The sequence below is a fragment of the Sciurus vulgaris genome, assembly GCF_902686455.1.
Source record: "Sciurus vulgaris genome assembly, chromosome: 7".
Classification (NCBI taxonomy): domain Eukaryota; kingdom Metazoa; phylum Chordata; class Mammalia; order Rodentia; family Sciuridae; genus Sciurus; species Sciurus vulgaris.
In genome coordinates this window covers 39,402,062-39,428,015 of record NC_136467.1, presented here as the reverse complement: position 1 = coordinate 39,428,015, position 25,954 = coordinate 39,402,062, and the positions used below count along the sequence as shown (strand labels likewise).

Sequence of the window (25,954 nt, the reverse complement as noted above, 5' to 3'; positions counted from 1 at the left end):
TACTTAGTTCTTTTTCTTCCTTTAGCACTCTCTTTTTGAGTTTGCTTACATGTGATGTGGGATAATAAAAATAATACCTTGCCTTGTAGAATTGTTTTGAGGGTAAAATGAGCAAATATCTACCAAATGAAATTGGCATATAGTAAGCAGTCAACAAAAGCCAACAATATTCCAAATAAATTGATTTAAACCTGGAGTTCTAAAAAATCATGCTGAGTCAAGATATTCAATAACCAAGTGAAAACTCCCATTGTAGAGCCAGTGCCATCTTTTGGGGGATGAAGGGTGTGTACGAATTGGAGGCTTGTGCCTCACAGTGGTTTTGGATTTGTTAACAGTATTAGTTAAACAACAAAGGGTGCTGAAAAAGTTGCCAGACACCACATGAGATAAGAGCGTTGTGTGAGCATCGACAGACATGAACACTCTTAAAAATAGACAGAGGAAGTGATGGCTTAGCCTGATTAGCTCTCTTAGTCTTATCCTTCATGGTCCTTCAATCTTGGTGTCCCTGGATATTTTTTTTTTTTTACATGCTGCTGATCAAACAAAAATACACAAGAACTTCCTGATAGTGGAGTATCCTTACTTTCTATTGTAATTCCTACCTCTGTTTACAACATGATTATTTAGTGCTACAGAAATGGCATGCTCGAGTAGGTAAATAAATAACTAGATTTTCTGCTGTTAAGAAATATAGAAAATGGATAATTTGCTCTGGTTATCTGAGCTACATTTTATGGCTAAGTCATTTGATATTTCAGAGATTTTCTTCTTACAGCTAGCCCTTTGTTTTCATATATTGACTCTCCTCTGTTGAACTACTAGTTTTTGTTGTTGATATTGTTATTCTTTTTCTTCTATTTTATATCTTTTGTCTTCCTTTGAGTTTTTAAAAAAATTAAGCCTCTAATCCTTTGATTGACTATTTCTTCTGTAATAGTTTTTGATTTATAATTTCATAGATGATTCACTGACTTTTAAAGTTTTTCTCTGCTCTCTGTACCTTTCTCTGAGTCTCCTTCTGTTTTGCTCTTTGGCATTGGTTTCTGCATTTGTGTCAGATTTACTCACATGTCTGGTGAACCTAGACTGTGCATTCATAATTTAAAGTGACGCACTAAAAAGATATTGCCACGGTGCTTCACAGAAGATTAACAAGGGTATAAGTCGGATTTTTTCATGGGGAGGTTCCCCCAAATGTCTGAGTCTTACAGCTTTCTCTTGGGTTTGTCAGTTTCTGTGGAGATCGGACATTGGAGACATCATGTTGAGTGCCGGTATCCATTCTGAGAGTTGAAGGTGGGTATCCACCTTCACATATCCTTATTTTCACACTTTTGCTGTGTGACTCTGCAGTTCATCTCACTAGAGTTGGGTTCTCTTTTTCCATGCCTAAGGAAACTCACTTGTCTCTATGACTTGTGACTTACTAAGGGTGATAGACTATGACAGAGTTGGCAGGGTTTCACTTCCAAGTAGAGGCCTCGAAGAAAACCTATGCAATCCTGCCTGTCCTCTCGTTCTCATGCCTGTCATTGGCATGAGCACATCTCACATTCTCCTGTTGAAAGAAGGTTGTAGAGCAGCAGAATGGAGCCACTGCAGTTGCCCCAGTCAAAGCCTTGACTCGGTCTGCGGATGAATTTCCCAGGATGCGAATGTGTCCCCCAAAGATCAACCTGCTAGCCTTCATAAGCATGGGGTTTAAACCCAGTAGTGTAAGTTCCCTGTCATGGCAATAATACTTTGTAGCAAATAACCACAGTGTTATTCAATAATGAAAATGTATTGCTTTAGAAATCTCTAAAGATGAACCTCTTTAGAAATTAACCTCTTGTCTTCTACCCAGATTGGGGAGAAGTCTCCAGGTTATGTAGGGTAGGGAAGGATTAGGATGAGATTTATTTGCACCTCATATAAATCTTCAGCTAGGCCATAAACATACATTGGAGAAAAGATAGCATCTACAATGAATGGTGCTGGGAAAACTGTAAATCCATATGTAATAAAATGTAATTAGGCCCATCTCATGCTGCACAAAACTCAACTCAAAGTAGATCAAGGACCTAGGCATTAGACAAGAGACCCTGCACCGAACAGAAGAAAATGTATGCCCAACTCTCCTTCATGTCAGCTTAGGAACTGATTTCCTCATCAAGACTCCTAAAGCACAATAAGTAAAATCAAGAATCAATAAACGGGATGGTATCAAACTAAAAAGCTTCTTCACAGCAAAAGAAACAATCGAAAATGTGAAGAGAGAGCCTACAGAATGGGAGAAAGTCTTTGCTACCTGCACCTCAGATAGAGCATTGATCTCTAGGATTTGAAATGAACTAAAAAGCTTAACACCAAAAATTAAAAAAAATAAAAATAAAAAAACAGAAAAAAGCAAAAACAAGTAACCTAATCAATATATGGATAAAGGAACTGCACAGGCACTTCACAGAATAAATATGAATGGTCGACAATATATGAAAAAATGTTCAACATCTCTAGCAATTAGAGAAATGCAAATTAACACTATCCTCAGATTCCACTGTGTTCCAGTCATAATGACATTATCAAAAATACACGTAGCAATAAATGTTGGCAAGGATGTCGGGAAAAAGGCATACTGATACATTGCTGGTGGGACTGTATATTGGTGCAATCACTCTGGAAAGCAGTATGGAGATTCCTCAGAAAACTTGGAACAGAACCACCATTTGATTCAATTATCCCATTCCTCTGTTTATATGCAAAAGGACTTCAAATCAGCATACTATAGTGATGCAACCCCATCAATGTTTGTAGCAGGTCAATTCACAGTAGCTAAGCTATGGAACCAACCTAGGTGTCCTTCAACAGATGAATGGATAATGAAACTGTGGTATACATACACAGTAAAATACTACTTAACCAAAAAGAAAAATGAAATTATAGTATTTGCAGTAAATGGATGCAACTGGAGACCATAATGCTAAGTGAAATAAGACAATCCCAAAAAACCAAAAGCGAAATGTTCTCTCTAATATGTGGATGCTAACACTTAATGTGGGGGCAGGGGGAAGAGAAGAACAGAAGTACTTTGGATTAGACAAAGGAAAAATGAAGGGAAGGGAGGGGAGGAAAGGAATAGGAAGACAGTAGAATGAATCGGACATTAGTTTTTTATGGTCATATGTGAATTCATGACCATTGTAATTCCATATCATGTACAAACACAAGAATGGGAAGTTATGCTCCATGTATGTATAATATGTCAAAATATACTCTACTGTCATGTATAACTAAAAGAACAAATAAAAATTTAAAAATCATATAAAATTAAAAAAAAGAAATGTGGTATATATACACAATGAAATATTACTCAGCCATAAAGAAGAATGAAATTGTCGACCTGAATGGGTTTGCCGCCAGACACAGGTGTCGTGAAAACCACCGCTAAATCAAAGCCAAAATGGGAAAGGAAAAGACTCATATCAACATCGTTGTCATTGGACATGTAGATTAGGGCAAGTCTACCACTACTGGTCATCTGATTTACAATGTGGTGGGATCAACAAAAGAATCATTGAAAATTTGAGAAGGAATGCTGCTGAGATGGGAAAGGGCTCATTCAAATCTTGGATAAACTGAAAGCTGAGCGTGAGCGTGGTATCACCATTGACATCTCCCTGTGGAAATTTGAGACCAGCAAGTATTATGTGACTATCATTGATGCCCCAGGACACAGAGACTTCATCAAAAATATATGATTACAGGCACATCTCAGGCTGACTGTGCTGTCCTGATAGTTGCTGCTAGTATTGGTGAATTTGAAGCTGGTGTCTCTAAGAATGGGCAGACCCGTGAGCATGCCCTTCTGGCTTACACACTGGGTGTGAAACAACTAATTGTTGGTGTTAACAAAATGGATTCTGCTGAACCACCCTATAGTCAGAAGAGATATGAGGAAATCGTTAAGGAAGTCAGTACCTACATTAAGAAAATTGGCTACAACTCTGACACAGTAGCATTTGTGCCAATTTCTGGTTGGAATGGTGACAACATGTTGGAGCCAAGTGCTAATATGCCTTGGTTCAAGGGATGGAAAGTCACCTGTAAAGATGGCAGTGCCAGTGGAACCACACTGCTTGAAGCTTTAGATTGCATCCTGGCCACCAACTCGTCCAACTGACAAGCCTTTGCGTCTGCCCCTCCAGGATGTCTACAAAATTGGTGGTATTGCAAGTGTCCCTGTGGGCTGAGTGGAGACTGGAATTCTCAAGCCTGGCATGGTGGTCTCCTTTGCTCCAGTCAATGTCACAACTGAAGTAAAGTCTGTTGAAATGCACCATGAAGCTCTGAGTGAAGCTCTTCCTGGAGATAATGTGGGCTTCCATGTCAAGAATGTGTCTGTCAAAGATGTTCGCCGTGGCATGTTGCTGGTGACAGCAAAATGACCCACCTAATGGTAAGCAGCTGGTTTCACTGCTCAGGTGATTATCCTGAACCACCCAGGCCAAATCAGTGCTGGCTACGCCCCTGTACTGGATTGTCACACAGCTCACATTGCTTGCAAGTTTGCTGAGCTGAAAGAAAAGATTGATCGCCATTCTGGTAAGAAGCTGAAAGATGGTCCTAAATTCTTGAAGTCTGGTGATGCTGCCATCGTTGATATGGTTCCAGGAAGCCCATGTGTGTTGAGAGCTTCTCTGACTATCCTCCTCTGGGTCATTTTGCTGTTTGTGATATGAGGCAGACAGTTGCTATGGGTGTCATCAAAGCAGTGGACAAGAAGGCTGCTGGAGCTGGCAAGGTCACCAAGTCTGCCCAGAAAGCTCAGAAGGCTAAATGAATATTACTCCTAAACACCTGTCACCCCAGTCCTTACTCAGTGGTGGAAGAACGGTCTCAAAACTGTTTGTTTCAATGGCCATTTAAGTTTAATAGTAAAAGACGGTCAATGGTAACAATGCATCGTAAAACCTTCAGAAGGAAAGGAGAATGTTTGTGGACCATTTTTTTTTTTTTTTGATGTGTTGTGGCAGTTTAAGTTATTAGTTTTTAAAATCAGTACTTTTTAATGGAAACAACTTGACCAAAAATCTGTCACAGAATTTTGAAACACATTAAAACAAAAGTTTTAATGAGAAAAAAAGAATAAAATTATGACATTTGCTAGTAAATGGATGGAACTGGAGACTATTATGCTAAGTGAAAAAAAATCCCCAAAATGTCCTCTTCTGATATGTGGATGCTAACACACAATAGGGGTGGGAGGGGCAGAGAATATCTATTCTATTTTCTATTCATTGTAGTAGACAAAGGCGAATAAAGGGAAGAGAGTGGGAACAGGAATAGGAAAGACAGTGGGATGAATCAGATACAACTTCCTTTGTTCATATAATGAATACATGACCAGTGAAACTTATGTATAACCACAAGAATGGGATTCTAATTAAAATAAGTTATACTTCATGTATGTATAATATGTCAAAAATACATTCTACTGTTATGTATATCTAAAAAGAACAAACAAAAAAATCTTTAGCCAGTTCTGTTTTGAGGCACATTTTGGGCACCACACTCAGAAATCTCTGATGTGACAATTTCTCGAGCTCTTCCAGGGCTCTGTAGTACAAATGAAGTTGCCTCTTTTGAATCTTCCCTCTACAGACATCAGATTTTGGTCTCTTCCTGTTGATTAAGTCATATGCCCAACTGCTTTCCAATCACTAAGGTTTGAGGGTTTGGGCACTTGAATCCTTTCCTCTTGTACAACCGAATTTTAGGAGGAAATGAAGATAAATGTATGCCTCAGTATCCATGTTTACCTAAAACTATTTCCAATTAAAAAAAAATTTTCCTTAATCTGAGACTTTTTTCTTTTGACTTCTTATCTGGTAGTTTATTATTTATCCAGGGCTTTAAATGGTGTTCTAAACATGTCTCTGAATAATTTAATATAATAAGACTTGATTTCTCCATCTATACTTTCTTTCTTCTTTATTAGTCATTGCATGGATATTTACAATGGTCTGCTATGGGCCATGTATTGTGCTTGTACTGGTGAAGTAGTAGGACATAATAGATAAGCTTCCTTTCTCAAGGAACCTGAAATGTAGAAGAGATATGCAATACATTAATGCATACAATATAGTGGTCTACCACTAGTTGTCCCTAAGCACTACTTCTGTGTTCTTTTACCCCTGTTACTCCCTCCATTGCCTCAATGGAGTTTGTAAAAGTGAGCCATTGTAGGGTGGAGTCATATAGTTGTCAGTGAACTACTGGGCAATAGCTTAACCACTTAAGCTTGGGATCTTCAGTATAGTATAAATTACTTTGAACAAATTAGAGTATCTTGGCCTGGGTGTGTGACTCATTAGTAGGGTGCTCTACCAAGCAAGAGGCCCTGGGTTTAATCACCAGCAGAAAAAAATATTAGAGTATCTTCTCACATTTAAAAATCATGATGTCTCTCCCCTTTCTCCCTAATATACATTTGTGTGTTTGTCAGCTTTTGGTTGTTGTGACACAAAATACTCGACAAGAACAACGTTAGAGGAGGAAGGTTATTTTGACTCATGGGTTTAGAGAATTCTGTCCATGGTAGGCTGGCTCCATTGCTCTGGGCCTAAGTGAGGCAGAATATCATGGCAGAGGAAAGTTGTTTAACTAATGACAGCCAGGAAGGGGTCAGAGAGAAGACAAGCCCTTCTAAGTCACACGCCCAGTAACCTACTTTCTCCAAGTAGGTCTGCCTCCTAGTAGTTCCTTTAGCGATCAGTGAATTAATTCACTCATGACATCAAGCCCTCTTGATCTAATCACAACCTCCAAATCCTGCCCTATACATGTGAGAATTTGGGGGACATTCTAGATCCAAACCATAACAGAATGCATACACATCTCATTTCCAGTTTTTTTGGAAAAGTCAAAACATGATGGGCAAGGTGGTGCATACCTATAATCTCAGATACTCAGGAGGCTGAGGCAGGAAGATTGCAAATTCTAAGCCAACTTCAGCAACTCGGTGAGACCATGTTTCAAAATGAAAGTGAAAAGGGCTGGGGATGTTGCTCAGTGGTAGAGCATCCCTGGGTTCAATTCTAGTACAAAAAATAATTCAAAAGGAACCGCTGCATTTGGCCACTTTTCTACCTGGCAAACTTAAACAGAACTCAATAATAACTGACCTTCAGATGGATGTAACCCATTCCCAGGGTTCTCACGCCTCCCATTGTGGTAAATCGGGCTGTTTTATATATATTCACATTTTTTGTCCGACTTTGTGGCATGTAAGTTTTTCCCCTGCTTTAGAGATTAAGAATTTGGAGTGCTATTTAAAAGACATTTTATAAGGTGTATTTGATCTATAACTGTCAAGGAAATGAAATATCCTATTACTTTCCCCACATATTATTGATCACCTATCCCTAAGTATGAATTTATTCACTTATGTATATGGTAATATATTTTAAATATTATTAAATATCTTAATTGTTTTACCGTGCTTATTAATGACTGGGTTGCAGATTCTGAACTAGCTTTGGTTTTCTTGGGTATTTATTGTGAAATCCATATCTGTTGATTTCTGACTCTTTGTGCCAGATCACTATACCCAGTTGCTCTGATCTGTGGTCACCTCTATATTGTTTCTGCCCCATTTTAATTTTGATTAGCCTCCACACAGTCCCAAATCCATGGCTCTATTTATCCAAATTCATGTTTTACTTTTAGAAACAGTCTACATTTTTGTTCCTTGTATTTGGGTTGTGGGGCATCCCTTAAACATCCCAGACTGTTCATTCTTCCAGTCCCTAGTACCTCCCACTAACTTTGTTACTTCATCAGAACTGTACCCTGCCCCTGAACCTCTGCTGACTCTTGGCAGGTGCAGGCCCTGCCTATCCTATCCTTCCCAAGATCAAAAAAGGAAGTTCAGATATTCTGTAATCCCAGGGTCCGTGGTAATAATCAAATTGAGCAGAACATTCTTGAGAAATTAGAACTGATTAGAACAAATGAGCTATGGAAATCCTATGAACAAGGACTGATTTTTCCTCTGCTCCTTAGGAACAAGAAATAATTTTTTGTTCTTCAGATACTACATGGATACTTCTATTTTGTTTACTCTTTCAAGAGACATGAAATTAATAAAAAGCAAGTATAACCTGTGTTGTTACTGAAGGACAAAATTAGAAGAAGAAGATTTATGGCTGGTCTTCTCATTTTCTTGTGTTCATTGTACTTCTGAGCATTTTGTTTTGAAATGTACACCAACAAAAGTTGGAGAGGTAGATATACTAGAGGCTGTCCTGAAGAGAGCCTTTAGGATGGATTGTGGGAAACCAAAGAGGATCCACATGAGAAAAAGATCAAGAAATCTGGGAAAGTAAGCTTGGGGAAGAGAAGACTTTAGGAGTGTCTCAAACATAGCTGTTCATCAGAACCATCAGATTTTCATGGGAAAGAGAGAATACTATGATTCTGATGGATTGAAGTTGATTCAATTAGTATTCATTGGGAGATATAGTTGGATTCCCCTACCTACTTCCTGTCTTTAAGGAATAGTTTAAAGCTGAAATTTTCTGTCCACAGAGAATATTCTGAGCCTCTAGGCAACCAAGGATAAAGTGGCTGACCACTTGGTGGGGATATTGTAGAAGGAGATTGATGCATTGATGGGATGATTCGATCAGATGATCTTTAAGATTTATCTCTATCCTGTGATTCTAGAGTGTTTTGAAGTTGTCCTGACAGGAGATCTGTGCATATTTTAAAAATTAGAATCACAAAATTATTCATTTTTGTAGACACCATAGGAATGGATTTCATTTTTGCTTATTATAATAGTAATGAAATATTAATATGTGAATGTTTTGTTTATGGATCATGAACTTAGGTAAATTGATTTCTTTATTGGTCCACCATACCACCACAGATTGTTAAAATAAAATTGATTCCTTTTTCCAAAAATTGATCACTCAATTTATTGAGTCAATTAGGGACTAAGTCAAATTGGGAATTGAGTCAATTAAAGGGCCTTTTAGGAAAAGAAACATAACATATATCAGCTAGTTTCTAATTCCTGGCCCCCATTTTGGAATGAAAAATAATACTCATTTTTTCTTTTCCTTCCTTTCTTCCTTCTTTCAAGCTTAATAAAAGATATCAATACTTTTTTTCCTGTTATCACTTAACATGCTAAATCTCTAAACTTCAGTTAAAAGGATCTCTAATTGAATAATTCAGTCTCATTTCTTTCACAAGGGATGAAACTGGTTTTATTAATTTTTCTCCCCAGAGCCCTCCCTAATCTCCTCAATCTGAGTTCATTTCATTTTCTCCCATATCCCTGGACCACTTACTATGTTTTGATGAGAGCATGGTTATTTATGAATGTCTCTTCCCCCAGAAAAGGAATATGCCTTGCACATTTTTGTAATCCCTATAGCACCTTTTGCCCTTCCCTGCATCGAGTGGTTCTTAATAGATATTTGTGGTTTGAAAACGATTCCTATCATAAACTTGTTTGCTTTCCTCACCACATATTCAATCCAGCAGTTAATAGGATAGTATTCATTAAATATCCCATGTAAGGTTTTTTGAAAACTGTTTCAGGAGGTATAGAATACTACCAAATGTGAGAAGGTGACAAGCCTGAGGACTCTAAATATATTGTAGCATGCAGAAAGAAAATGCACTGAGCCATTCTGGTCTCAGCTTCCTCATCTGGAGGGCACTTTTTGGCACCACCAGCTCTAATATTTCTCCACAGTAAGTTAAGGGATTCTCCCTGTCTTTGACATTGATGGCCTCTTTCTCTCTAACCATCACCATCTGCACGGTTTTTAGACAAGTTACAGCCCATGTAACAGCTCCCTACCTCAAAATGCATGAAACCTGTTTCTCAGGGTTATGATCAGCATTGAATGTGCTAATGGGTATAAAGGGCTGGCACAGTGTCTAGCGTGGAATAAGCACTGACTTAATGTCAGCTCTTTTATTTTGCTACTTTGATAAAATGTGTTAGTCATCTCCAGTTGTAAAATTACAGACAATTCCTGACCGGGTGTCTGGCACAGGAATTATCCCTTGATACGGATTTTTAAATTGATTTTCCTCATTCCTCTTTCAAGTGGCATTCTATAATGTGTATTTCCATCTGTTCTTAGAATACCTCTGATCATTTACTCACTCTAATGTGTAATTTGCTGTCTTTATCGGTACCTTGTGTTGACTAGTGTATTGTTTCACACAACTAATCTTTGACTTCTGGTTCATTGTCCTGTGTTCTGGCATTATGTAGACACTTTGACATTAAAATTTTCCATGCCCATAGAACACATCAGAGCATGGATCCAGACAACTGCCACACAGAGGTGATGTCTTTGGGATATCTAACAGCCTAATGGAAGGTTCAGCATCAAAATTCCCTGTCTCTAGAAACTTTATCTTGACTTGAGACATGATGGATGTGATATTATCATAATGGACAGTGCATCTATTCCCTTAAATCTATTAGTTGAATAACTCTATTGAGCATTTTGATCTGTGATAAGCTCAATTTTAGTTTGTGTATGTGAGAAAATATCTCACTAGGGATGGGAGAAAGAATGATGTGAAGGAGACAACAGCAGGTCTTTGGTCTTAGAAATTTGCTCTTATATGATATGGAACTACAGGAAGACATTGGCAGGGAGTTACACAAATTCGTTGCATACAAAATCTTTTTTGTATTACTCATTAAATCCTTCATACTATTATTTAATATTTAAAAAATCTAAGAATCAACCTGAATTTTAGAGAGATTAAAGAGCATATTGGCATATATATAGCATACATAGAGCATTCTGGCTGTGCCAGAATATGAAGTCAGAAGTGTTTTCTGGACCCTTAGGAATGTGTGCCACCATGTTCAGAGAGAAATGTGATGATGTGTCTTGGCCGATGGAACTTTGGGTTAGATGCAGTGATTCCTTGTGCATTGCACTGTTTGTATATTCAGCTGTAGTACATTTATGATTCTCAACAAAATGTTCCATAATTTTCCAACTTTGAATTTCTGACAGTCCTGATTTAAGGCTTCAAGCATATGATTATGAGATGGTGGTTCTCAGCATTTACCACAACCTCCCAGCTGAACACACAGCAGCCAACTCTTGAGATTTCTGCCAGGAGGGTAGAGGGATTTTTCTCCCCACATGCAGTCCGACTCCATGGGAAAACATTAGCTGTAACGAATGACTGAATGAGCACTTCAATCTGAGGGTAAATGTGAACCTTTTCTCCTGCATACAAGGACACTACCATCACAGTATTGTCCATGCATAAGGTTTGAAATACATCAGTCTGAACAATTTTCATCATTGTCTAATGGCCTTCAGAAGAATTTCTGTAATTACTAGGCATTATTGTGAAGTGCTATTTCTTGGAGCAGAGTTATTTCCATTATATTTATAGATATTATTTCTTTTGGCAACATGGACAAACACATTTTTGAAAAATACTTTTAGTCTGTGGAAAACCAAAGCAGAATACACTTTAAAAAAATCTACCACAGAAAGTATAATAATAGTTTCCATGTCTGAAGACAAACAGTCAGGCATAAAATATAAATAAATTACTTTATCATGGACAAGAGAATTGCTGTAACAGCAAATTTTTGACCCTGTCAGAGTCTGGATAACTCTTAGGTTTTAAAACTTCCACCCCCACAGACTTCAGTCCACAGAGGAGATAACTGATCTGGGGCTTAGCAGTATTGGCAAGGTGGTGCATTATGGGATTTAGCTAGAGAGTGTTTGCTCCCCAAAGAGAGAACTGCAGGAATTTTAAGAACTTGCATCAATTCCCTGGTTGTAGAAGCAGTATGTCTAAGTATATTTAAGTAAATCCTCAACTCAACACATAAAGCTGCAGTTTCCACCACGCCTTTAAAAGGAAATTAGAGCACAGGAATCAGGCCAGCCTGCCCCTCCTTGAAGATAGACCCCACTGTTCATCTACCCACTGCCCTGTCAGTCTGTTTGAGCACATGTTAAAAGGTTGTCATTTTCATTGAGAATATGTTTACCTCCCCTGCCACCTAACCCACTATCACATTGGTTTTCAGGGCCCTACCATCTTGTAGCAATTTGGATTATTTCTTTAGAGGTTGTTGATTGAGCCAGATCACAATACTTTTTGTGATAAAATTTTAAGCTTATTATCATTAAAAAAAAAAAGTTCTCCATGAAGGTCTTTGGACAGATTTGGTCTGGTGAGTGTAAGGTTAAGACCTCAGTTTCTGAGTAATACAAGACTCTTTGGTAGCCTACTGACTAGGTTATTTAGATGAGGGTGTGTGTTAATGAGGGCAACTTAGTGACATCACAATTAGGGTCATTTATTCAGGTTGTTGGTTATTTCTCAGATAAAATCTGGGAGAGAGTACCAATAAATAATCATTCAACCTATTTCTTTTCTTTTTTTTTTTTTGTGGTGCTGGGGATGGAAGGCAAGCACTCTACCAACTGAGCTATCTCCCCAGCCCTCATTCAACCTATTTCAATAAAGAATGTGAGTTTCCATGGGTAGAAATGGAAAAAATTGGTATAGCAACACAATTTCACAGATTAACAAGATAACAATTTAATTCATAGCCAAAAATCTTTATTAACTTTGGCCCCATGTTAAAGTGTTAGAAGTAAATTTCATGGCCTTAGGGTTTAAAGATGTCATCATCATTGGTGTGTGTATTAAGGTGGTAACTTGAAGATAAATATAAGGGCTTAGGTACTATAGGTTTTACGACCTGTCACCTCTGTGGATTCAGTTTTGAATTGTCTGGTTGCACTGGATAGTCACCTATGTCAAATAGATGCAATGTGAAGTATTCCAAGCAGGGCAAGAAGTCTTGACATTATTTAGGCTATGCTCAGTGTTTGGTTGACCTCTGCTTATTCCTTAACTTTGGTTAAGTGAAAAGCCACAAAATGGATATGTCTGCCATCTCATATTCAGATCCCATCATGTATCTATCTCCAAAGATATCTATGATTGCAGTCCAACTGTCCATTGGGTGCTAGAGAGAATTGAATAATACAGGTTTGAAACAAAAAACTATTTGTATTTCTGTAGAGATATAACCAATATGTTATTCCTTTCTATTTGACTGAATCTGACCACAGTAGTAGATTATGGTCTCTTCAAAACAGCAATGATACCATGACTGTTTCTGATGATTTCTAACATATGAAGAAAAACTTAGAACTCAGAACTTAGGGTGGGTTGTGGTAGAAGAATTATTGTATAAAATCCATATGTTTTAAAGTGGTTGTACTTTAGTAGGTTGGAAGAACTCAGGTATGTTTTGGGTTAGTCCAGTCCCTCAAACTATTTCTTTCAATGTTTTTCTTTCAACCAAATCTGAAACACATTTTGCCAGAACCCTTTTTCCCTAATTTTTAAAGCCATGTGTATTTAAAGGGACATTTAATCCATATGTTTTGGCTCATTTACACTTAACTCATCAAGATATTGTTTTTAAGAGTTATTTGAGCTCCACAAAACCTGTTTATAAGTCTTTTCTTCCGCAAGTACTAGGAAGTTGTGTTTGCTGGAAACAAAAATTGAAACCCACAAAATAATTAAGTTCGGATGAAAATTGAGAATGTACACGATTTTTGAGAGTCACTACACAGCTTAGAAAAGCATGTTCTTTTGCAACTTTTCGGTTATTCTTCTAAATACCAATATGCTTGACTGAGATGCTAAACTTGATCATCTTTTAAAATCTTTATTTCACAGTTCAATGTCTGAATGCTTATTTCCGAAAATATCCTCTTTAGTATATTCAAGAGAGTGAGCTCTAAACTCCTTTTGAGGTTAATTCAAAGCTATAAACTTGGACCTTGAGAATGCCTTTTCTCTCCCTGGTAGTCTTTGCAGGTAGTTCTGCCTGATCTGGCCCTTGAAGGTGTTTCTGCTCTGTTTCAGGGAGGTGGCAAGGTATTGATGCACAGGTTACTGATGCATCCCCAGGGCCTTCAGAACCCTCATTTTGGGCTGGGGAGATAGCTCAGTTGGTGGAGTGCTTGCTTTGCAAGCATGAGGCCTGGGTTCTAATCCCCAGTACCACACCACACACACACACACACAAAGAATCCTCCTTTTTTTCTTACTTGGTGGAGGGATGGCTCTTGGGCACAAAATAAGCCATATTGTGGGATGGATCACCTGTCTATATTTCTCAGGAAATTCCAAATCTGAGAATATTCCTGGAGAGAACACAAAAAAGTCAACACACTCATTGACAGGATCCCTGAAAAGTAGGAAGGGTTGAGAAAGTCTTTCAGATCAGCAAAGATCTGAAGTTACGATATCATTGTTTTTAAGGACGAACTAAGCATTTCTAAAACAAGTTTTGCCCATCGAATATCAATATTCACTGAAAAGAATTGCCCTTTCTTAACCAAAAATTTTCTATAACTCAAATTTATCCACATGCTTTCACAATTCCTTGGGTAAGATTTCTGGATCTTGATCCAGTGAGTTTAAGTGTTGACATTCTCCTTTTTAAATTACGTTTGGGTAGATACATGAGTAAAAATCTATTAAAATTGGAAAAGATATGAGTAAAAATTAGTAAGATATTTATTGTTCCATTGTAAAGCATAAAATGGTTGTGTTGTGATTTGGTGAATATTGAGTGATGTAATAAAAAACTTCTAAATCTTAACAGTCTGAACAGAGTAACTTACTTCTTGAAACATTGGGTTTTGCTACAGGATATCATTTGTCATGTAATATTCATAGGGTGCAATGAGATCGATAAGGCAGCTTTGTGTACTTTTTATTTCTTTCTTTTTAGGACGAATGTGCATTCTTTACTCTCAACATTGCATCTGGAGAATATTTATCATTTGAATCATCCACTGTGGCTATTCCAGACAATTAGGTATTGTAGTGTTTATAAATGAATCACCATCAGATATTTACATTGACTGCTTGAAAAATGTACTACTATTTTTGAGGTAAATATTCGATTTGGGAACAGATGTCCACTATCCTGAACTTTTTGAGGCCTCTGAAAACTACACAAAAGAACCAAGTACCAAGTTGTTTAACATCTTTCAGAGATGGAGACATCCAACAACTAGAGAGTCTTCACTGAAAGATAGCATTAAAAAAATTTAGTTGTAATTTAGTTAATAATAACTTTTAACTTCTCTTTTTCTTTTGTAATGAAACTCCTTCATTGACCTGAATTTATGACCAGTTTATTATTACTATACATAATGCTAGTAAAGTTGTGGGAAATATTGTATACTTAGATGTATATTCTCAGTCTTTGGCCTTAATATTCTTAAATTTCACTTATAGAAATTAAAACAAATTTAATAAATCAGTTTCTCAAAAATATTAACTTATGAAAACAAGCATACTTGACAGCAAGGCTAACTTTTATGGATGTATATTTAATGTGTCCCTGCATTTTCCTGATGCCATTCTTGAGCTAAGGACTTCAAGAAGTCCTTCAAGAAGGAAGTTTGAAGTTTATCAAATAAATACAGACCTAGTTGAAGCTACTGAATTTTTTAGTTTTAGTTACCAGTTTTCCATGGCAAGACAAAAATCAGGCTATAGAAACAAATACAAATAAATCTGCACTATACTTTGGTTATCACCATCAGTTATAATTCTTTTGAGAAGTAGCAGCAACACAATTTTCTTTCCAGTCCATTTTATTTTATTTATTTAACATATTTTTTTGGTCATAAACTATCAATAGCACTGTTTTTTAAAGAATGTGTGTATTTTTAAAAGTAAATATTATTTTAAAGTATGTATTACTCTTCAATTTCTATTTTTCTACCTTGGTAACTTTCAAAAGAAATTTAGTAATTTATTACTTGATTTCTTTTTCTGGGGATTATAACATTTCAAATATCAATAATTTTATCTCTTCTCTCCTGATTTCTATATCACATTTTTTGTCTTGAATACACAGAAGGGTTAATAGGCACTGAATAGGCAGTGATATTATCTTGTTATTATTCCTTACTTAAGTCTATTGCTTCTATTTCATCTATTAAGTATGATATTTGTAAATTTTACTTAGTGTCATTATTAAGTTAGAAGATTTTTCTTCTATTTCTAGTTTCTTGAGATTAAAAAATCACAATATTAAATGTACCCAATATCTTTATTTATTTAGCTTTTGTCTTTTAACACAGGGAACTGACAGATTTTCTGGTATTGAGCCATCCTTGTATTCCTGGAATGAACCCAATTTAGTGTTGATGTTTAATGATTTGATAACATTTAATTTAAGGGGCATATATTTTTACTTATGAATGATATTGGTCCATAATTATTTTCCTTTTGCTTATCTTGTTGGTATCTTTATGATTTATATATGAGGTATCCCACAAAAGCTCTTGTGTGAGTCAATGCAAGAAATTTACAGGTAAAATGATTGGGTTGTGAGAGTTTTAACCTAATCAGTGCATTAGTCCCCTGGTAAGGATTAACTAGGTGGTAACTATAGAGGAAAGATGGCTGGAGGAGGCTGGTCCTTGGGGCATGTCTTTGGGGTAAATATTTTGTTGTTTGTGAATGGAAGTCTCTCTCTGCTTCCTGGAAAGCATGTCCTGGGCTGCTTTCTTCTACCACCCAGCTTTCTGCCATGATGTTCTGCCTAACCTTGAGCCCAGAGCAATGGAGTAGGCTGTCAGTGGACTGGGACCTCTGAAACTGTGAGTACCAATAAACTTCCTACTCTAAAATTGTTCTTGTTCTGGTCTTTTGGTCATAGCTGTGAATAAAGTTGACTAAAACACTATGAATACTATACTTGCTTGGTATAATGGAGTAGATATTTCTCATCTTTTGCTTTTAAACATTTACATAGTGTGCAAATTATCTATTTCTTAAGGGTGGAATAAAATTCACAAAAACTGGGGTTGGTGCTTTCTTAGACTATTTGGCTTGCTTTAATAAAATACTTTAGACTGGGTAATTTATAAACAACATAAGTCTATTTCTTACATTCTAAAGTGTGGGAAGTTCAAGATCAAGACGCCAAAAGATTCAGTTTCTACTGAAGGCCTGCTCTCTGTTGCATGGATGGTGACTTCTCCCTGTGTCCTTGCATGGCAGAAGGAGTGAACAAGCTCTCTCAGATCTCTTTTTAAAGGGCATTAATTCTGTTTGTGAGGACTCTTCTCTCATGGCTTAATCATTGCCTCCAAACCCCTTATAGTAATACTATCAAAATAGGGATTAGTTTTAACACATAATTTTGGAAGAGGATCCTAAACATTTGAATCATAGCTAGTGCTATTTGAAATATTCTCCTATTAGTTTATTCTTCAGTAGTTATTGATGCATGTTACATTTTTTAAAAAAACTCTTCTTTGAGTCAGTTTTGGTGACTTACCTGCATTTCTTTGGGAAACTAACCATTTTATCTAAGTGTTCATCTAGATATGCTAAATTTTCCTCCTTAAAATGGAAAATTCATTATTTTTTCTTATTTCCCAGACTAGTAATAGAGAAATTGATCTCCTTTGCCAATTTAATTTTAGCTTTGTACCAACAAAACAATCTATATAATATTTTTGCCCATATGCAGCTCTGGTTATTGTTGAGTTTGAAATGAAGTTAGTTATTTTGTGATCATATAGCAATAGGAATTTTTTAAATGAAGTGGTAATACATTTTAATAATTCTACCTCCCACTCAAGAATTCCAAAATAATTAAAAAAAATTTTAAGCCACATGTGTTCCCTTATCAGTAAAATAGAAAATAATGCCTTAACGCTCTTGGGGTAGCTATGTTAATGCATACAGCAGCTCCATTGACCTACATCTAAATTTTGTGTGTATTATGTTACAGGGATAGACTTTTTATTAACATATACTCCTTGCTTTAAAGAAAATATACTTAGAAAAGTTTGTGTGTTTATCTAAGAGAGTTTTCCTTTACATAGAAATAATAATGGAATCTGGGGCTTTGGACTTTAGTCTAATTGTGCTACTTAATTAGTGGAGTAAAACAAATTGACTGCTTTGTCTAATTTGAATCATTGAGTGAGTGGGCCTTTCAGCCTGACTAAAAGCAAAACAACAACCCACAAAAGTTATTGTACCTCGATGGTTGTGATTTTAATCCATGTGATCAACCAAGTATGTTAAATAGTTAAAGTATTTGTTTTTTTTTTACTTACATGGTAAACCAATGAGAATCATTTATTGTCTTACTGTGATTACATGAAAGTAGCCGGTCTGAAAACTCTATTCAGATATAAACCTATAGATTTGCTGTTGCAATGGTTAAAATTGGCAGGGCAGGAGGAGACATTTTTCTACTCCAAGTCTGCCAAGCTCAGGACAGCTAAAATGATGTAGGAGGAACAAGTTAGGAGATGAAGTCAAGAACCTAAAGTGGATATTTCCGTTAAGTTTGGGATGTATAGTTAAAACCAAAACCAATATTTTGGACAAGAAGATTAAGTGCGTCATGTATTTAGTCAGTTCAGTGACTTCTCAGCAACACTTGCTCAGTTCTGGCCTTTATAATTGACTTTCTTAACAAGATGAATGTCTTATACTGAGCATAAGTCAAATTGACTTTAGTTGATTGAATAACTTTTCTTTCTCATGGTGTCGATTTAAGGCTTCATTATTCCAAATCTTATCTCAATTGTCCCTCGCATTTCCCAATTTTGAATATGCACTTATTTCTTTACTAGGGAAGGTGCTTCTGATTTCTCCCAGCAAAATGATTTGTCTTGCTGTTCTAAAAATTTCAAAAGACACAAACTAAGTGGTTAGAAATTCATGCTCTTTTTGTCGTTCCTTGCATTAGTATCCTCAAAAATTCAAACTGTATGTCACAGCAGTAGATCTACATTTTTGTTGGTTGGGATCCCTGTCTTACTGTGATTAGATTTGTACATGTTCCATAACTCTTCAGTCTCAGAAAAAAGAAGGGTGATAAACAGCAAGAAGAAATAGTATATTCAAGAGAGGAGAGCCTGGTGATTTTTAAGAAAATCGTATTTGCATTTCTTTATGGACTAAGGAGCAGACTTTTTAGCCCAACCACAACCACGCCTCATCTTTGAGAGATGTCCCCACAAGAGGGGGCATAAACACTAGCTGTTTTGTGATTTGCTTGGATGGAATTTATTTGTATTTATATTGTTATAATTTTTGAACATCAACAGCATCTATTTTATTTTTAAATAAGTGAGTGGAGTTTTCTGAGTGATTAAATTAGAATCGTGTGCAACAAACTTTCAATTTTTAGGTAGAAACCCCATTAAGAAGTAATGGAGGGGTGAGAGAGTGGGGGGAAGGGAAAAATAACAGAATGAATCAAACAACATTACCCTATGTAAATTTATGATTACACAAATGGTGCACCTTTACTCCATGTACAAATAGAGAAACAACATGTATCCCATTTGTTCACAATAAAAAATAAATAAATTGGAAGGAATTAAAAAAAAAAAGTAATGGAAAGAAGTATTGGCTACATCGTCAAAACTTCCAGTTTGAAATTCCAGCTTCGCCATATTTCAGCTGGGAAAAGTTGATAAAGGCATCCACAATTTGTGAATTTCAGTGTACACTTTAATACAACTAATAATATTTGTTTTATCAGAATACAGTGGAGTTAAAATGTTACGTAAAGCATTAGTAAGGTGTTTGGTACATAAAGACCTTCAATATCTACTAATTCTTCTTTTTCTCAATAGCTAAATTAACATTCCTGGAAGCAAGGAGACTCTCATGACACTCTAGGTTCTAGTTCTCAAAGCCTGAGAAATAAGATAAATATTATCATTTAAAAAAATATAAAAATATTTATTTTTTTATTTCATCTTGGTAAATTATCTCATTTCTGACATTACTTATCGTGTTCCCATAAGTGTTCTGAGTCTCATATTCTTAGAATGAGAAGGGTCTGCCCAAATAAAACATCTGTTTAGAGAAATTTTGTGACTATCAAATGAAAAACTAATATGTAATACACCTTGTAAATTATAGAAATACAAGTAATCCTTTTTTAAAAAGACATTAATTCAGGTACTAATATTGTATATATTTTCTTTATCTCAAAAACAGAATAAATAGGCTTTCAGGAAAGAGAATTTCTTAATATTTCATGACATTTATGTGTTACATGTCACCACATTTATCCTTGGATATTTTCTAAGTCCATGTACAAATAGGATTCTAAAAGGGGATCTTTTTTCCTGGTATTAACCTTTGTTCTTTTGCAAACATAATTGTGGGTCACTGAAAGACCCTTAACTTCCTAAGAAATAAGAAAGGCCAGCTTGAATCTTGTCCTAGAAATATATCCACATAATGGCAAGAACAAGATTGCCAGTTTTATTTTGATTGTATGGAAAATTTTAGGCTGAAAGGAAAATGAGATTATTTACCAAGATGAAATAAAAATAATACTGTTAGAAGTTATTTTTTGAAAAGATAATGTTTGTTTTAAAAAATATGACTCGGCAGAATAAATTTTCTTGGGTGGCAGGTTTTCTTCATTCTATTTTTTGATAATTGCAGCCGATTTGAAAAAGGAATAAGAATTGTCTCTGGCTATTGTCATTTAGCTTCTTTCAGAACAATAGAACTAATTTACCAATGCAAAAGTAACATGCCAACTCATTGACCATAGCCCTAGAAAAGTGGGGTTTGTCTTTTTTTTTTTTTTTCAAAATTCAATTATATCTAAAAGTTTAAGAAATTTGAATATGTTTCTCATAATGAAGACTTTTTTTTCACTTTTGAAAGTGGGATAACTCATGGCATTGCTTTATGCAATTAACTGTCCTTGGTTGCATACAGAAGCTTTATGCTGGCAAGCAGAGTCTATTACAATGCTTAGAAATACTTGAGTTAGTGTCTGGGCTCCATGATGGGGCCACTTGGCTCACCATGATCTGAGCTGGAACACACTGTTTTTATTCCACGGCCATCTAGGCAGAAAGTGAGGAAGAGCAATTTACCAGTTATAGCAACAGAGCAATTGAGGTAGACAGAAAATAATTAGTTTTTAATGATCTTTTGGAAGTCACATGAATAGACTGATTTCTGTTTTGATCTTGCTTGGATTAATAGCTGCTTTTGAGTGTTCAATCCCACTTCAGCATGCATTGTTTCTCCATTTCACGGTCTGGCGCTCCCATGTGTTAGCAGTAATTACTACAGTTTTATTTTTGTACTAAAATTCATATTATTGTGGCAATATGACAGTTGTTCTTGGTAAATTTGTTGTAGGTTAAACTTAGTCCTTTGTTTTGACTTTTCAGTATCCACTTGTGATCCTTGTGTTAAAAGAGTATCAATGATACTTATTGAAAGAATCCCATGATTTTGGACAGAGGGTGTTGCTTGGATTTATGCTTCTAAGTGTAGTTTTTGAGATTCTGAGGTTTTAAGAAAGAATGTGAATATAGTGCTGTATAAAACATGTCTGGTATCCATCTTTTTCCATAAGATAGAAAATTTCCTTTCTTAGAGTCGTCAGTTATGACTTTGCCTATATGCAATTATAATATAACACTACTGTTTTAAGAAAAATATTGCTAGGGCCAGAATGCAAAACAGTCTGAAATACTTGAAAACCAAGCTGAAGTCAATTCCTTTCCTCTGATTTGCTTTGACAAGGTATGAACTGGAATATGTGTCTTGGGACTATTTACCCTCTAAATATTAAAAAATGTAAATAAGCTATGGGGTTTGGCGTGACAGAATACAAAAGTGATGGCCACCCAGTCTTTGCAAGTAAAATATAGCTCACTTAATGACATTTTGGTTCTAAATCACTGCACTGCAGGCGAGTTTGTGGCTGATGGGGCTTACACAAAAACATTCCTTCAGGACCCTTTAAAAAGGCTGAATAAGCAGAGAATCCTGCATATCAAAAGAGTGGTTCAGGTACGCATGTTATTGCCCGTGGCTCCAGGCCCAATAACCTTTTCCTCTTATGGATAGATTCCCTGGACACAAAACAAATCTCTTTCCAAGTTAGAGAACTTTATCAGATTTATCTCTCTTTGTCAGAGCAGCATGCAGGAAACAAATGAAGTCTACAGCATGACTCAAATTGGAAGGAGAGCAATTTACAGTGCTCACTGGCTTCTCGTAAACCTTATTAATGTTTGGCATGGGGTGCCAAGGAGTCGTAAAGAATCGTCCTGCTGAACATTTATATCTGCTCAGCCTCTTATATGTCCTCAACACAACTTATATAAGGGCAGCCAGAGCATCTCGTGAGCAGGAAATGAGAAAGTTACATGTGTTTTTGTCTCACAATCAAATATTCTTCCCTATCTTTTTAAAGTCTCCCACTGGGAGACAAAGTACTGTTTTGGGTTTCATTTTTCCTTAAGCTGTTGCCTGTAATTTCCACTTTGTTTTAGATTTGTCACAGCCCTAAAATGGAATTAAGTTGCTTATGTGTGCTCATGTCTTCTGTTACTGTGGATTTGGGGCATTTCTCAGTTCAGTCATGGATATACAGTTGCTGAATTCACATTCCCTTTGGAGCCTAGCTTATTGTGCCCTACTGATGTGAAGTCATTGTGGGGAGTGTGGACTTACTTGATTGATTTCCTTATTCCTTGCAGTTCTCACATATTTGACCTAATAATACAGAGTAGGTACCATCTGTGGAATACTTACTTTGTGCAGGGTGCATGACATTTAATTTCATTACATCCTCATAACAACCTCATGAGCTAAGTATTATTATCAACTTCATGTTAGAGATGAAAAAGGACTCATCTTGGAACACACTGCTGTTAAATTAAATGGGCTAGCTGGGAATTGCCTTCTGACAACCTTCCCCTGACTGCCTGGCACTCTCTTTCTAGAACATTAATATATAGTTCGGTGTGATGCCCTAGAAAAGACAAGTACAGCAGAAGAGAGAAGGAAACTGGGAGAAAGAGGTTTAATGTAGAAAGATGAACTACATGGGCTTCCACCACCAGCTGAGCTGAAGGAATATTACTCGTGGATAGTGTTGTGGGTGGGTGGCCCATTCAGGCATTCTAACTAGAAAGGACAATCTTCTACTACTGAAGGTTTTTTTTTTTTTTTTGGTAATTTTTTATTTTGAGATAATTTTAAACCCTCAGAAAAGTTACAAGACCAATATGAAGAACTTGCATATTCCTTTCCCCAGAATTCCCTTTTAAAATATCATTTTCTCTCTTTATAGCTATTTATTATTATTCCATGCACCATTTGGGAATAAGTTGTAGAACACACTATTGTTTTACCCTTACATAACTGTGGTGTGTATATGATAAGTAAATTCTTTTATATAAACACATTATAATTATTATAATCAGAAAATTAACATTGATTCAATGCTGATATCTAGTCTACAGACTTTATTCCATCAATTGTCCAAATGAAAACATTTTAGAAGGGGATATTCAGGGATTAATCTAGTATCACATATTGCATTCAGTTGTCATGTCTCTTTAGTTTCTTCTTGTCTGGAAAAGTTTTCCTTTTTCCTTTTTCATTTTGACATTTTTGGAAAGAATATGTAGTTCAGTTGCGTTGCAGCCTGTCCTTCAATTTGAGTTTGTCTGACGTTTCCTTGTGATTGGATTGAGGTCACATACTTTGGGCAGGAATATCACAGAGGCTATGTTGTGTTCTTCACAGTGCCTCATATTAGGAGGTCCTTTATGCTAATTCATCCTATTACTATGAATGTTAGCTAGTTTCTACATTGCAAACACAATTTTTAAATGGAGTAAAATTAAAATTTGATTTAGATGTCATTTTCCTGGGAATTTGGCTCAAATCAGATCCATTACCCAAGCAACTTTGGGAATGCTGATAAAGTTAGCTTCCTGATTGTCTCAGGACCAGGCTATGGAAAGAAGTGAATCAACTGAGATATTTCCTTAGGAAGCAATGCGTAGGTGCCATCTCCATCACCTTAATCTCTAAATTGTGGTTCTGTTCTTACCCAGGAAGTATCTTGATATTTGTTGAACTAATGAAAATAATTAGAATATTGAAATATTTACATGTTAACAAAGTATGACTTTGGTCATAGACTTCACTTATGAGTGGGTAGAGCCATTTCTAGAGCAATTTGTTTTTGGAGTGGAAGTGGAGGGTGCAGTCTAAATAGGTCTGTTCTATCTTTGTACAAGAAAGTGGGAGCCTCATGCTGAGTGAGGTGGCAGCATGCTTGGGCTAAGTTGGAGAGGCTGACATTCACGATTATACCCTATCCTAAAATGCAGGGAGCTCAGTGTCTCCTACAAGTAAGGCCACGAGTGGCAGAACAGTAGGTGCTTACATTAAATGAGGCAAGTGTCCAGAGCAGGTTATTGGGTCCACCAGCAGCTCATCTCCCCGGCTCCTCTGTGTATGTATCCTGGGGTTAGGGGAAAAGCGAGTAGGTGGGAATGGTACAGATAGAGAAGAAAATAAGAAGATGAAAGACAGGTGAGGACGGGTCATGAAGGACATAGGACACTAAGCAGATGCAAGATGACCTTCTTCAGGCCACGGAACAAACCAAAAGAATGCAGAATCAGAGTAGGTCTTGGCTGGCACTGAGTGTGACTTGAAAGAGGCTCCTATGGATGGGACTAGAGAACTAGCTGAACCTTTAGCCTGAAATCTGGACGAGTCTGAGACAAGAGAATCAGAGAGTTTTAGCTAGGGGAGAAAGAGGGCACAGTTTGGGACCAAATCTGACAGCATGGCCAATCTTATACAATAAAAGATCTGAGACTCATAATTGGCAATTATGCAATCAGTATGAGCAGTTGGACTCACCATATCCAAGCCTTGTGCACTTTGGATGTTAGCCACACTCGTATCATTATTGTGATTTTATTTTTTTAATCTTAGGAAAGTTTCTCTTTTACAAGACTGTTCTTCAATTCTATATCTCTTGTGTACTGTTGTTGGAGTTACAAAAACAGCATGGTTTGGTCTGGACTCCAGACCCTTTCAAAAAATTATTAAGACTGAGAAATATGGTCTCCATTCCATATCTCTGAGTTGGGCTACAGTGGATGGAGAGAATCAGAATGCTCAGTGAAATTTGTCATAATAAAGAAATGTGTCAGAATAAAATTATTTTTAGAAAATAATTGCTTTTAAAAATCATCACCCATCCTTACTCTCTGTAATTTTCTGTTCCCTATTAGCTTTCTTTCTATATTTTAATTCTTTTCTTTTCCCCTGACATTTCCTATTCATTTAATTTAAGCAATATTCCTAGAGACCATAGCGATGAAGTGTTTTATAAACATAAAGTGGGGCAGAATGGAAACACTTCCTATGGTAACTGAAACCACAGAAACGTGCATGTGTGTCTGCATCTGCGTGTGTGTGTGTGTGTGTGTGTGTGTGTGTGTGCACATCCATGTACACACATGCAAAGCTGTTTTGGGGTCAAAGATTTGCAGAGTTCATGCAATTGGGAAAATGAAGTGTTTTATTTTGATTACATAGTAAAACAATTAGGGTCTATTGTTGTCATCATGATTTAACATTCATTGCACATCTATAGTCCTCTGCACAGACCCTAGAACTAGATGTCAACTCTGCTTCATGGATTTATGCTGGAAATTAGATAGCAAAGCCACAAAATGGAAAATATTGAGAATACTTCCAAAGCAGAAATAGTGAATAATGCATTCCCAGAAAAGGTAGGTAAGGAGAAAATGAGTTTGACCCAGGCAGTTAGGAATGAAGGATGTGTGAGGAGACTTAAATGTCTAGCTTAGGGTGGTTTGTAGCCATTTCCAAGGGAGGGACCATGTAGGCTGCATGATCTAACGCTTTAATCCTTTTCTGCCACAGCTCAGGCTTCTTGGGGTGGAACTTTGACCGGAGACTCCCTATCCTGGATAATAACAAGCTGTCTTCTCTGTAGGCAAATTTTCAGATGGAAGTTTTATTCTACCACTCCCAT

The 25,954-nt window shown here is 36.4% G+C and overlaps 1 pseudogene across 1 annotated transcript in view; it reads left to right on the top strand.

Annotated features, from left to right (window-relative positions):
* Positions 1 to 3,435: 3,435 nt before the first annotated feature.
* LOC306666149 (elongation factor 1-alpha 1-like) overlaps positions 3,436 to 25,954 on the top strand; it is a 36,603-nt pseudogene continuing 14,084 nt past the window's right edge. The window contains exon 1 of the transcript XR_013766699.1: positions 3,436 to 4,844. The product of XR_013766699.1 is annotated as an elongation factor 1-alpha 1-like (transcript). The remainder of the gene's footprint in view (positions 4,845 to 25,954) is intronic.